The following is a 12,953-nucleotide window of genomic DNA, read 5'->3' as shown; positions in this document are numbered from 1 at the left end:
ACACTCCACTCGATGTAACCGTCGAAAGTGACAGTGAGTGACTAATGATTTGCCTAAATTCAAAACCTACTTGTGTGTGTAATTTAGGGCCGATTTTTCAATGTCCAGATAAACAGCTAGATACGACTTTATTCTTCAGTTAGCAAAATATTCAATTTTTCAATAGACGAATAGGACTTATCTATCGAATAACTACGTTATTTGAGGAATAAATCTATTTGCCGCTCCAACGGCCAGATAGCGCGCTATTCGACTGTTAGGCGTTTGAGTTGACAACTGACGCGTCAAATTTGAGATATTTTCGTATGTCATAACATAGAGCGTAGAATTATTAACAATTAAACCTCTTTCTATATAATTATTATCAATTAAAATCATATAGAAATTGATGTTTTTGATAGTACTGATGACCATGCCATTGAAAATTTGCCGAACGCTGCCTTTAAGTATGTCGTTTCCATCGTAAAATATATAAATTGAAACACAAATTTAACCAAACTCTTTACTCGAATCAAAACAACAATCAACAATCATAGAAGACAAGTGCACTCCTGACGTGAGTCATAATGACGGTTGTTGACAAATTGCAAGATTTGACTCTATCCCGCTCTAACCTGACTAATTTAATATGTTTGTTTCGCCACTCCGAGAACAGTGCTGCCAATATGGAAATATTTGGTCAGATAGTTATTCATCAAATAAATCACGATTGAAAAATAGGCGAGCCGTAATGAGTTAGATAAATAATTGAATAAATCTATTCGAGGGGTAGTTATTAGACTGTTTATCTCGCGATTGAAAAATCGGCCCTTAGTAACAAGCCTAATTATATCATAATATTATATTAGACTACCTGTAGTGGGATTTGGGAAAGTTAGCTGGCCAAAACTTTACAAACTTAGATTACAAAATAAAAGACAGATGGAGCGTTGCCGAACTAAACCGAATAATTTATCGTCATTTCCATAAAGCTATGTGTGCTGTCATTTCGCCGCTGCACTGTACGAACACGGTGCTTCTGTGTGCGTGTTATGTTACCAGATAATGAAAAATTTCCCAAATTTTTGCCCGACTACGGAAGAAAGAGGGTTATGTTTTTCGAGTGTAGGTATGTAAGTATGTATAATATTTCTTTGACACGCCCTGCAGTATAAACTGTTGGATCGATTTTGAGTTGTGACTTGTGAGGTGTCATTGCAATCATCTGAATTATGAAGGTAGCTGTGGTGGTAGTGACGTAGGCTACATAAATTATTAGCAGTCATGTTTTAATTTTTATTTTAATATAAATTCGGGTTTTGGTATTATTTTATAATATTGTAAAAATTATTTTGTTACTGTATAAAGCACCTATCTACTAAAGTTATACATGGACAAAATAATTTTATTCAATTTTTATTAAATAAATTACATTAAATTTATATAAATTACATTAAATTAATTAAATAAATTACATTAAAAAAAGTTTTTATTTTTCAAAACATATGAATGCGAATAGCGGTAGTTTTTAGTCGAGAATGCGGGACATTTTATTTTCATCATATCCATCATGGAGTTCACCATGAATTAAATCGCAAGCGAGAACGACGCTTTTTAAAAAAAGTAACAAAAAAATGTATAATGCTTTTTAAAATAATCTAATAACGACCATGAACTTTTATTGTACTATACAAATAATCACATTCACGATCGAAAAATCCAACAGCATTACCCCGAATATCTTTTAACCATTTTACCCCTAATAAAACCGGCCAAGTGCGAGTCGGGCTCGCGCACAAAGGGTTCCGTAGCAGCAAATATAATAAATTACAGTTAAATCAACCTATCTCAAAAACTATAAGAGATACTTTGATCAAACCAAAAATCGTTGAAAGAGTTAATTAGCATGCATCACCTCTATTTTTTTTAGAATTTTATACCCCGTAGTTATAAAAATAGAGGGGGGGGGACATACTTTTTACGACTTTGAGAGCTGATATCTCAAAAACCGTTCACTTTAAGAAAAATGTTTTTTAGAAAACTTTATATCATTTTAAAAGACCTTTCCATTGATACCCCACACGGGTATGTACATCGAAAAAAAAAAATTTCATCCCTCAGTTACATGTATGGGGGGCCCCACCCCCAATTCTTTTTTTTACTATTTAGTGTCATATTTTTGTAGCGGTTCATACAACACATATTCCCATCAAATTTCATCACTGTAGTACTTATAGTTTCCGAGTAAATCGGCTGTGACAGACGGACAGACGGACAGACGGACAGACGGACATGACGAAACTATAAGGGTTCCGTTTTTGCCATTTTGGCTACGGAACCCTAAAAATGGCAAATTCATTTTCAAAATACTGGCAGCATACGTTGAAGTTTTGAATTCCTTCGTATTTGTAAAATTATTATTTGTATACAAAATTAAATAAGCCAAATAATCTACAGAAAATCTGTAAAACGATGTTTTATCTTTTTGTTTGTTTTCGGGAACAAGTTTTACAGCGTTTTATTATCACAAGACAGCATTTTTTTACTAAAATTGCAAACCCCTTTTGACGTATTGCATGACACTAGAATCGCTATAGCACTAGCGGAGGAACGTATTCGTTTTTGATTTCGTATTTTCTTTGACAAGGGCGATGAATGATTGACATGCTCCATCTGTATTTTATTTTGTAATCTAAGTTTACAAATTACTTATTTTAAATAAGTCAATCGGGGATTCTATATTTATACAAGACTTGGATAAATCGATTAAAAACACACAAAAATCAAAATAAAAGGGATCTTGCTAAGTTACAACTGAACACTTTTATTGTAAAGCCATAAACATTTCGAAACTAATCAGTCAAGAAAACTACCCGCACGTACGTTAAAAATACCGCAAGCGTAACTTCTCATCTAAACACGAAGCCAATCTAGCAATATCAAAAATATTGCAGAAGCTTTATTAATGAAAAGCCGCACACACGTAACGTACCTAGCTGGAAATGTGTCGGATTTAATTGCATTTCTCGAAGAAAAATCGCGAACGTTCCTTTGTTGCGGCAAGATGGCCGACCATCGTCTCAGGGGCGACGTTGATGAATTGACAACACCCGCGCACGTTCAATGACCACTGTTTATATAAATCTACTAGTTGGACGCCTGGCTTCGTCTGTGTTTAATGTCTAACTCTTTACTTTACTTATTTGAAGAGATAGACTTATGCGTAAGCGACCCAGATTATAAACTGAATGCACATTCAATTCTACTATTCTGTACTTACAGATTGTTATGAAATTAATGTAAAACAAGATTACAAGAGATTACAACAGTTACAAGAGTAAAACGAGGAAAATCAAATTTGAAAACTAAACTATGAAATAAAATATTACTCATTCAACGTACTTACATTACTTTCAACCTCAGCTATGCTTATAATAAAAATGCTAAGTTTTAATATAAAACTATATCAACAGCCTATACCAAGGCCTATACCAAGGCCTCCATTACATAGTAGTTTCTATATTAATAAAATACAAGTACCCACTCAAAGAGCCTAGGAATTTCGCTAACATTATAGTAATATACACGTTAAAAATGTTCAAATGAATTCCAACAAGCGAGCAAAGTTTAATTAAAAATTCATTTCTTATTAATTAGCAGCCTCTAGGCTAGGGTTGTCGCAGATACGGTTTCAATTAGGATACCCAATTTAAAAGGATAAAACGACTGTAACAAAATATATTAATTCTAGGAATGTTAACTTTTTCAGGGTTTAAGCTTCACTAGAACAAATGGTGTCTAATTCCTTTTACGTATTCTGTTAAAATAGCGAAATACAGAAATCTTTAACATCCATTTCAATGCAATTAAGCCGTGAATGCTCTCGTTTGTATTGTTTTAAATGAAGTCAAAAAGTTTTCCATTTCGTTTTCATAAATATATGAAATATTCCGTTCCTTCGTATCTCGTTTAGCATTATCAAGCTTCCCGTTTATATCTAAAGCGTACCTTACAAAACTTTATCAGCTGCCTGTCTAGCCGTCGCGCAAGATTCAAAAGCGGGTCCTAACAAGGTATCAGCTACCTGACACTATTGTGCGAGCCCGGAGGACGAATATTCATGAGCCAATAAACGGTGTATCCTCACCCTACGGTCAAAGGATCACATATTACATCAATATGTTTGTTATCGACACACTAAGATGCGTCAGCTATAACAGCTTATCCGAGATCAATACTAAATATTCATCGATAGCTATACTATTTATTAAAAAAGTTATAAAATAGAAGCATTCAATTTGAATCAAAACGGTATTTTCTTATCGCTCCATGAGCTCGAGTACCGAGACCGACTATTTATTTTATAATAGCAGCAATCAGTCGACCGAAAAGTTTCAATTTCATAAAAATTATGTTTCAATGAGCAAGAAATAGGTACTAAAAATGTATTATCTATCAATGAATTACGATCGGGAAATCTATCCGGAAATCTATTTGAATTTTCTACAAATAAAAATTATTTAACCATGAACCAAATTCATGCCTTCAATACGGGAATGACAAAAACTAAAAAACACTGAATATAGATTTTACCATTCTAAATTTTTACGTGCTTAACATTTAAGCATCTCTACGTATCCATTCCATCCATTTTATAATTTTAATGCATGTAACATTACTAACAAGTGCATAAAATATGTGCAATCTATTGGCAAAGTATAGGCTTGTGCGTTAACAAACGTTTATTACCATTGTCCTGCTATCGAGTAGTCGTAAAACATAAGCAGATATGCAATAAAACAAAGTGCATAAAAGCGAAATTACGCAATCACGGCAATAAATGAACACTACAAAACGGTCACAAGGACCAAAGCTCGTAAGGCGAAAGTGAAAGGCATATATAAATACCTACATACATAAATAAATGATTGTATATGGAACAGTTAATACACCACTCGAACTAATGCAGATCACCGGTTAATATTAATTCAAGCATTATTCATTAAAAGCACAGAACTCATTTGCTAATGGAAAATAAATGATACATTTTAATGTTCGCTTTTGCTCTCACTGAATGATTTTTGATGATGCGTTATTTCTATGGGAAGAGGTTTAATCATACCCGTACTATAAACATAAAGAGGTCGTTAGGGACGTATTTACAAAGGTCTCATGAGCATGTGTTTTACAAATGCACGACTCTATATTTTATACTAAAGTTTAGGTAGTTCTGTGATAAAATAATAATAATGAACGTTTTATTTATTGACTGGAGTCAAAATGAAAACATATTATTTTATATATTATATTTAAGTTTTGAAAAGAGTAGTAGTAAGCGATAAGAGTAGAATTATCAATTTGATACTTTCCTGTAGTAATTATACAATTTAAAGTATCGAAATATATAGTTACATATAAATAGAGTAGCCCTAACTCTTATATTTATGGAATTTTGCTTTCATAATAAATGCTATTAAAACTACACTTTCACCATTCCCAACATCACGTGTAAAAAACTGGTTTTAAAATCGCATTGCATCACCGTACAATAATTATATCAGCCGATATTCAATTAGGAATGAAGTATACTTATTTACAAACAATTTTTAATTCAAATATTTAACAGATTGTTGAAAGTCAATTCCAGGGTCTATTCCAACTAGAGGAAAGGTTGGCTGTTATACTATTATTGTGCACATATATCTTAAACCAATTATCATATCTAATTCAATTTCAATCCAACATCTATGCCAACCGCTAAACCAATCAAACATAATGCAATTTCATTACCCACCGTCGTCGAACACGGCGGGAATAAAAGGCGAAAGACAGGCAATTTCGAGCATTTCCAGACAATCGTCGAACTTGGGTCGCGTTCAAAGGCGAACTTTCTATTTTATTTCGCCGGCGTTAACGCGACATTGATGGCGGCACTTATTGCATCGACCCCTCATTCGCTCACAATTGGCCGGCCGAGATTGGGCCCCGTCCGCTCGGATTACCCCCTTACCGGCTCGGAAACGCTCCTCGTTCCATCTCGACTGCCACTTGTATTGGACTTCAAATTCTGTCACTGAAATACTCGTACATAGAGTGACAAACAACCGCGCGACGGAGACGCGCTTAACATGAGAGCGTCTGTTTAAACGATACATCCTTTGTGCTTTTATTTACTGGACAGTATGGATTGAAATATAGCATTATTGTGTGGACAATACAAACATCTTTTTCAATATCTTGATACAGTTTTATTAGAATATAAACTTAACTACGTGTGTTTTATTTGACGTCGATACAATTAACGATTAAGTAAAACCATAAAAATACACTTACATTTAATTTATTGTCTTTTAAAATAATTATTTAGAAATTTTTTGAACGTTTTCCCTATGAATTTTTCTCATGTATTTCCCAGATATAATACATTTCGAATGATGACACATGCAAGATGGATTGAGATAACTTAACATACCTAATATCGTTATCGATGGATTAATTTTATCATTATATTGATAAATCGGTCTAGTATAATGTAAAACCTATTTTATCCGATTTTTCTATGAAAAATTCCAATTTCAGAGTGAACTGATATACCTACTTGTCTTTTTAATCAGTTATAACATAAGATAAACAGACCTTCCAACAGCCGATAAAAGTTGATCGAACGAACCAAACCTTTGGGGACTTATTTTGTACAGCATCTCCATAGGTAATCTAAATCAGGTAACACAGGTATATGCACTATAAACTTACGATGTAAACTTGGTTACGGATCATTAAGCATACAATTACATTAATTATATTATCTATACAATTAATTGTCTAAGCGAATAATTAACCTATCCGAGTTGAATAATCGTGACAGATTTATTGTAATGCCGTTATAGGTAATTAAATAATGTTCCCACATTAGCATACTACATGAACACGTGACGTTCTTCATTTGAATTCTATTTTAATGTATGCATTATAATATGAAGATAGGTCAAAATTTGTTTGTACTTAAACTAGCTTTCTGCCCGCGGCTTCGCCCGCTTTGCCTAAAACATAATAAATTATATACTAAAACCTTCCTCTTGAATCACTCTTTAAAAAAAAAACGCATCAAAATCCGTTGCGTAGTTTTAAAGATTTAAGCATACATAGGGACAGAGAAAGCGACTTTGTTTTATACTATTTAGTGATGAGTAAATTTCTCGTATATTTTAAACGCAATGTTAACATGCTTCTTTTATTATTTATTTTAAAATCTGGGCTTCGAATACATTTGTATTCTTAAAATCACAAAAAGTATACTAGCATTTCATTCTTGTTTATACAAAGCCACGCGTCCTTCCTCGAAATTGTATAACGTGTAAAAATACGAAATTTTATCGTAGTCAATCAAGTATTGGTCTTAATTTTTTATTTAAAGAATTTACTACGAGTATACATCCAGAGAGACCTTTTCACTATTTTGTAACTTATAGAGTAAAATAATGTGTACCTTATATTAATTAGGCATCTTCTATCGATAATTGCATTTACCTTTACCACGATAGAGACACAAACAAAAGCTGCAGTGTTAATTCAGACGTACCTGAAACAAAACATAAAAACTTAATTAATTAAATATCCATTGAAACACGTGACAATATAACATTATCTTCAATAAAAAATGCGCCAACACATTCAGGAATTATACTTTTTTGCGACAATCATCTTTAAATAGTAATTATGTAAATTATTTCAAAACCTATCACGAAATATAAACCAATTAACAACCGTACAAACGCCGCGTGAAAACAAACACCATCTTTTCCAACAGCGTTACAAAAATACAATCTATCATAACACAATTGCGATAACATTAATTAATTAGTTGAACCGTATTCAAACAGAGCACACAATAAACAACCAATTACCAGAGTACCGAAGAGCATTTCATACAAAATTGTAATTATTGAATGTGCATTGCAAACGTTTAATAACGTAGCTAATAGCTGCGTTAACGAGTTCCCGGAACTGAAACTAATTATTCACAAACAACACGTGTTATTATAAATTATATAAACCTTATAGTGGCCGTTATAATTGAGTTGTTTCACGATGTTCACTTTACGGTGTTAAAGCTTTCACTATTCGCAAGATTAACGGTTGATATTTCTTCTTATTAAAATCAATTACATGGAGGAGTCACATGATACTTAATAGATAGAACTTTCAAAATTAATATCATATAATGAATGAAAATTTGCAAGTCAAGTGTTATGAAAAATTTTTAAAACACCATCCACAACCCTTTAAATTCATAAAATTGTAGATAGGTATTACTCTCAGCAATTCTATTTCATCATCAAATCTCCAATCTATTAATTATTACATAAATATTAAATTAAGTAGGTATTAAGAAACCATATTTCATTTTCAGAATTTCATATGCCCGCCTTCCAGGAGTTCGCCAACCTATCTCAAGAAATAATGGAGATTCGTTAATCCCTTGGCTACAAATATTTAATGAAACTTCAAATTAATATTAAATAGTGTTTAAGGATTTTACTGAGAAGTAAGACGAAATATATTAATTATGAAAAAGATTGAATAGAAAAATATATTTTATTCCAAAGTAAATCTCGTAACGAATAAATAATAAAGAATCCAATTTTGTATGAAAATTATTAGTATTTGAGCGCTCATAAAATATAAACTTAATATAAATAATAAGTTCTAAAAAATTCGTTGAAAGCATGATTAAGTAACAGCTGGAAAACTTTAACTTTGAATTGCCTTTCAATAAATGTCACAATTGAAATATTTTATGAATACCTCAATTGGAACAGAAAGTGTTGTCTTCATTGTATTAAATATAACGCTTATGAACGCAAACTGAAGAAAGGATGAATCTTACTTCTCAATAATATTGAAGATTGCAACTTACACCGTATCGCATCGGTACGAACGTTACGATTTCACGCTTCATAATATCAAAGAACTCGCCAACTTCATAGAAATCTCAAAGCAAGATAGTACAAATATATAAATTCTCTTCCATATTATTTTCTATTTGTATAAAACCACGGTAGAAATAGATTTTATTTGACTTCAGTCATATCTTCTGTGAATAATTTTGTATTTACTGTAATTTCAGCAATGAATCTTACTTTACTTACGACTTTCATAGGACTGATATTTCATGACATTATGAACATAGCCATGTACTTTTGTAATAGAGTAGTTCAAAGCCATCAATACATCCCTCCAATACCCTAAAAAAATCGAGTGATAATTTCCTCATCAAATGAACTATTCGTATAACAAAGTCACTGTCATATAATAGCTCCTTGCCGCAGCTAGCGTAATAACATTTGAACGTATTAGATAATCCGCTTAGCTCAGTAGATAATTGGGTGAGCACACTGGTGGACGTCAATGGAGTGCCATGTGCAGCCTCAGATGTAATATCCGGAGTGAGGATAAAGCCCCCGTGTGAATGGCGCCGTAAGACTCCGCACAAAAGATTATGAGCACATGCTATGCTTAAGATACGTTTGGTGCTCTTGCATGGAAGCGCTTACGATTGATTAATGTTAGCTATTGATTGAATGGAAATTTCTATTACGCTTTGGACGAATTGAATTCGCCAATGTGGGTATGTAATGGTCCCTCTTCATAATGGGCAGCGTTGGGCGAGTAGAGGCAATCACGATAGTGTAAAGAGCGCAAATTGACCTCGATAGTAGGTGTTTATTTATAACCACCGTAATGGCGGCAAACATCAACGATCATTTGTTGGGCCAACGCCCAAATTGTGAAGACGGCCATGATAGGTACCTATTAAGATAAGCCATATTGTTTTCCGACCCAATATGTTTTCAAGTTCCCTGTAGACACAAATTGCATTAAAATCTAATTGCGATTCTATAATTATCCATGAACGTGATCATGATCATGACCTGTAATGGTCACGTCAATACAAGAACGTGACATGGATTAAAATCAATGCATAATTATGATTTGATTGATTATGTGTATGATATTGCGTATTTATTTTTGCGTTCAACACTTTTATTCTTGAAGAAAAAGAAGGATGTACTAAAACAAATTAAGTAACAATACGATGTATAAATTTCATTGAATTGTTTAAAAAAGTATGTAAACCTCGTTATTTGGATAAGATTCATCTTTTTTAATGAATTTCTTTTAAATATTCTTAATTATTCCTATTTACAATACCATATAATGATATCAAGCGATGCATCAGTGTCAACAATATCTACGATCTACCAACAAACTCCGTTCAAACAGCAAAAAAAATATCAGCAAACAACAGCTTCATTATTTACCTAACAAAACCTAGCCTCAAGTCTTAATTAAGCGCAACATCTAGACGTAAAGTAGGTCTCGATTACTCGATAATTAACCAGCGCACTGTAGCTCAGGTGTTTCTAATTAAGGCCCTGTGTAGCGGTTCGATCTTCATTAATAAACACGATATGAACATTACTTATTAGTTATATTTCACCCGCGGGATCATACCGACATGTAGCCTTGCGAACGGTAGGCTAGTCAAATTATAGAGTTCAATAGAGAATCTATTTAAATATGATAGATAAAACAGGCTGTATAGCCTGACTTAACAGGTGATTTAAGAAAAAAAAATTAAGAAATCGCGTATCACGTAGGTAGGTAGTAGTTCCAAATATTGTAATCCGAAATCTACCAAATAATTAATGAAATAAATATGGCTGATTTATAATGAAATACAAAGACGTCTGATAGTATTAGTATAGTTCTGAAGTTTATATACAATCTAGAAACTGTATAGAAAATACAAATTCTCTCGACATATTTTTACAAATAACAAAACAGAACATTGATCCATGTCGCAGACATTCACTAGAAATAAAATAAAAATACACCGAGATAAGATTGTAAAGCTAAAGCCGCCGCTTTGCTCAATTCCTCGACACACGTAAAACTTTACAATCTTAAAGAAAGCTGAACAAATAGACTTGTCTTATACGACGAATTATACTACCTTTGCTTGCTAGTAGCCTAGTAATATTAGAGTCACATATTCAAGTCGTATAGATAATACGCTTCTTTTTCAAAGTAGGTAAAAAATCTCGCCCTATTTACCATCCGGTAAAAACTCGTTTAATCCAGATAAAACGGAAGACTCCCCCACAATTTAGGTTCGACTATCGCTCAATAAAACCGTAGATCGAGGTCGGGCAATTTTATACCTGAATAACCGACGAAAGATGGGTTACCTTTCATCCAGTTTAGTTACCGTTAAATTATTCGAGTAGTTCGCTTTGCCTGAACTATCACGTCTTTATATCGTGTGTTGTAGCGATACGGGTCAATAAATATGAGTTATCTTATTCGTAGCTACAAAGCCAACGGTGTTGTTCAATCATGTTGAGATGTTCGTATTCGATATGTCTCAACTATTTTAAGGTAACGGGTCGCATGGCATTCTAGAAAAATACCGATGCAAATGTTTGAGAATTAGAGACGTTCTGCAGTTATAAAAGAACTTCACTCTAATTGTTAACAGTTTGAAAATTCAGATTTAATAATATGTATACCAATTAAACCAAGCCATCGATCAGGTAATGATTATTTATTTTCAAAATGTATTAAAACACACTCAATCACATATTAGTACAACGTACAAACATCGATAGTACCTATAAAGCACATCCGAACAAGGAATATTCTAATATCTACTTCATCATCACGTATGAATGAACCGGCAATAACTCCTTATAGCAGTTGTAAACATATCGGTCTCAATTGAAAGAGAACTTACAAATTGTCACTATATCCCGCCATCTATTGCGGAAGGATAACATTTCCCCGACACGACACGCTACGTTATGTCATTTTCAATACGCTTACCGTGTCATTTATCATTCAGATTTACATATTACAGCCGCCTGTATTCCTATAATTTCTAATATCGAAGCCATTCAAAACACCTACCCAGTATCGACTAAGAACAATTGTCTGTCACGTAAATGGAGTTAAATGACACCTCGCGAGTCGAATGCACCAAGAAATAGCGTAATTCCATTTTAGCCGACATCTCAGGCATCGAGCGCAATAAGCGAGGCGCTTTAAGATTGACATTGATAACGAAAACAAAGTAGGAATGGCTGCGAGCGCATCGGATGTCCTATTTCCCGATTTGCTTTAATCACTGCCGCATGCACTCAGGCACTCAATCAGCGCTGTAATTGGCACACAGCGCCTTTTACGAGCAAATTGTCCTCCAAGTGAACGTTCATTTGGTGCATTCGAGCTTTCATATTACAAACTGCTTTATTTGATGCGAGACGCGACTATGACTTTAATTGCATCTGCGGAAAATGAACTCTAGCTATACGTAAATGTTAGGCATTTCGTCATGCATTGGTTTGCTTAATTAATGCAGATATTAATGTGTCTTAATGCGCGCTTTTATGTATATTATTTTTAAGCAAAATATCAAATTTCAATATAAATGAATGGGCATTGACACGCTCGTGGAGCGTTAAAACAATTCACGGTTCAGTTAAAATAATAATTTTCTATAAAAAATCTGTTAAATTCAATTTACCGTCCTTCCATCGTGCATTACTAAAGTGCGGTAGTGCCCTGCTATATCACATTTTTATTCAAAAACGAGAGCACTTTTAAAATAAGGTACCGTAATAAAAAAAACGTAAAACTTTTGCATACAAATTAAATGAACCCTCATCTCAATCGCTATACAACGAGGGATTTATTAAAATTGAATAAAAATTTATTTTATGAATAACATGCATTTTGATGAGAATCATTGCGGATTATATGAAATACCGAAACAGAGCAGAATTCGTGACGAGCGTTCCTGCCTCGCTATAATACCGCTTGGATAATGCTATGACTGATAAAGCTTTTTAATTTTATACCTAAATATAAATATACAATCTCATTATGATGATCATTTGTATACGGCTTACTTT

General features: G+C 33.2%; 1 protein-coding gene across 2 annotated transcripts in view; it reads right to left on the bottom strand.

Moving 5' to 3' along the window:
- Positions 1 to 12,953, bottom strand: part of LOC149900274 (furin-like protease 2) — a 208,452-nt gene that overhangs the window by 140,801 nt on the left and 54,698 nt on the right. Inside the window, exon 1 of one of the 2 annotated variants that reach the window (XM_090113042.1) lies at positions 7,507 to 7,530. The exons of the other annotated variant lie outside the window; for it this stretch is intronic. The gene's annotated coding sequence lies outside the window, so the exon portion shown is untranslated. Of the gene's footprint in view, positions 1 to 7,506; positions 7,531 to 12,953 lie in introns of those variants that run through there. 2 annotated transcript variants of the gene reach the window in all.

Source organism: Colias eurytheme, chromosome 19 (genome assembly GCF_061535395.1).
Source record: "Colias eurytheme isolate Ceu_HAF_F1 chromosome 19, ilColEury1 Martin Lab GWU primary, whole genome shotgun sequence".
NCBI lineage: Eukaryota > Metazoa > Arthropoda > Insecta > Lepidoptera > Pieridae > Colias > Colias eurytheme.
The sequence above is the reverse complement of the archived record's forward strand: the minus strand, read 5'-3'. Positions and strand labels throughout refer to the sequence as shown.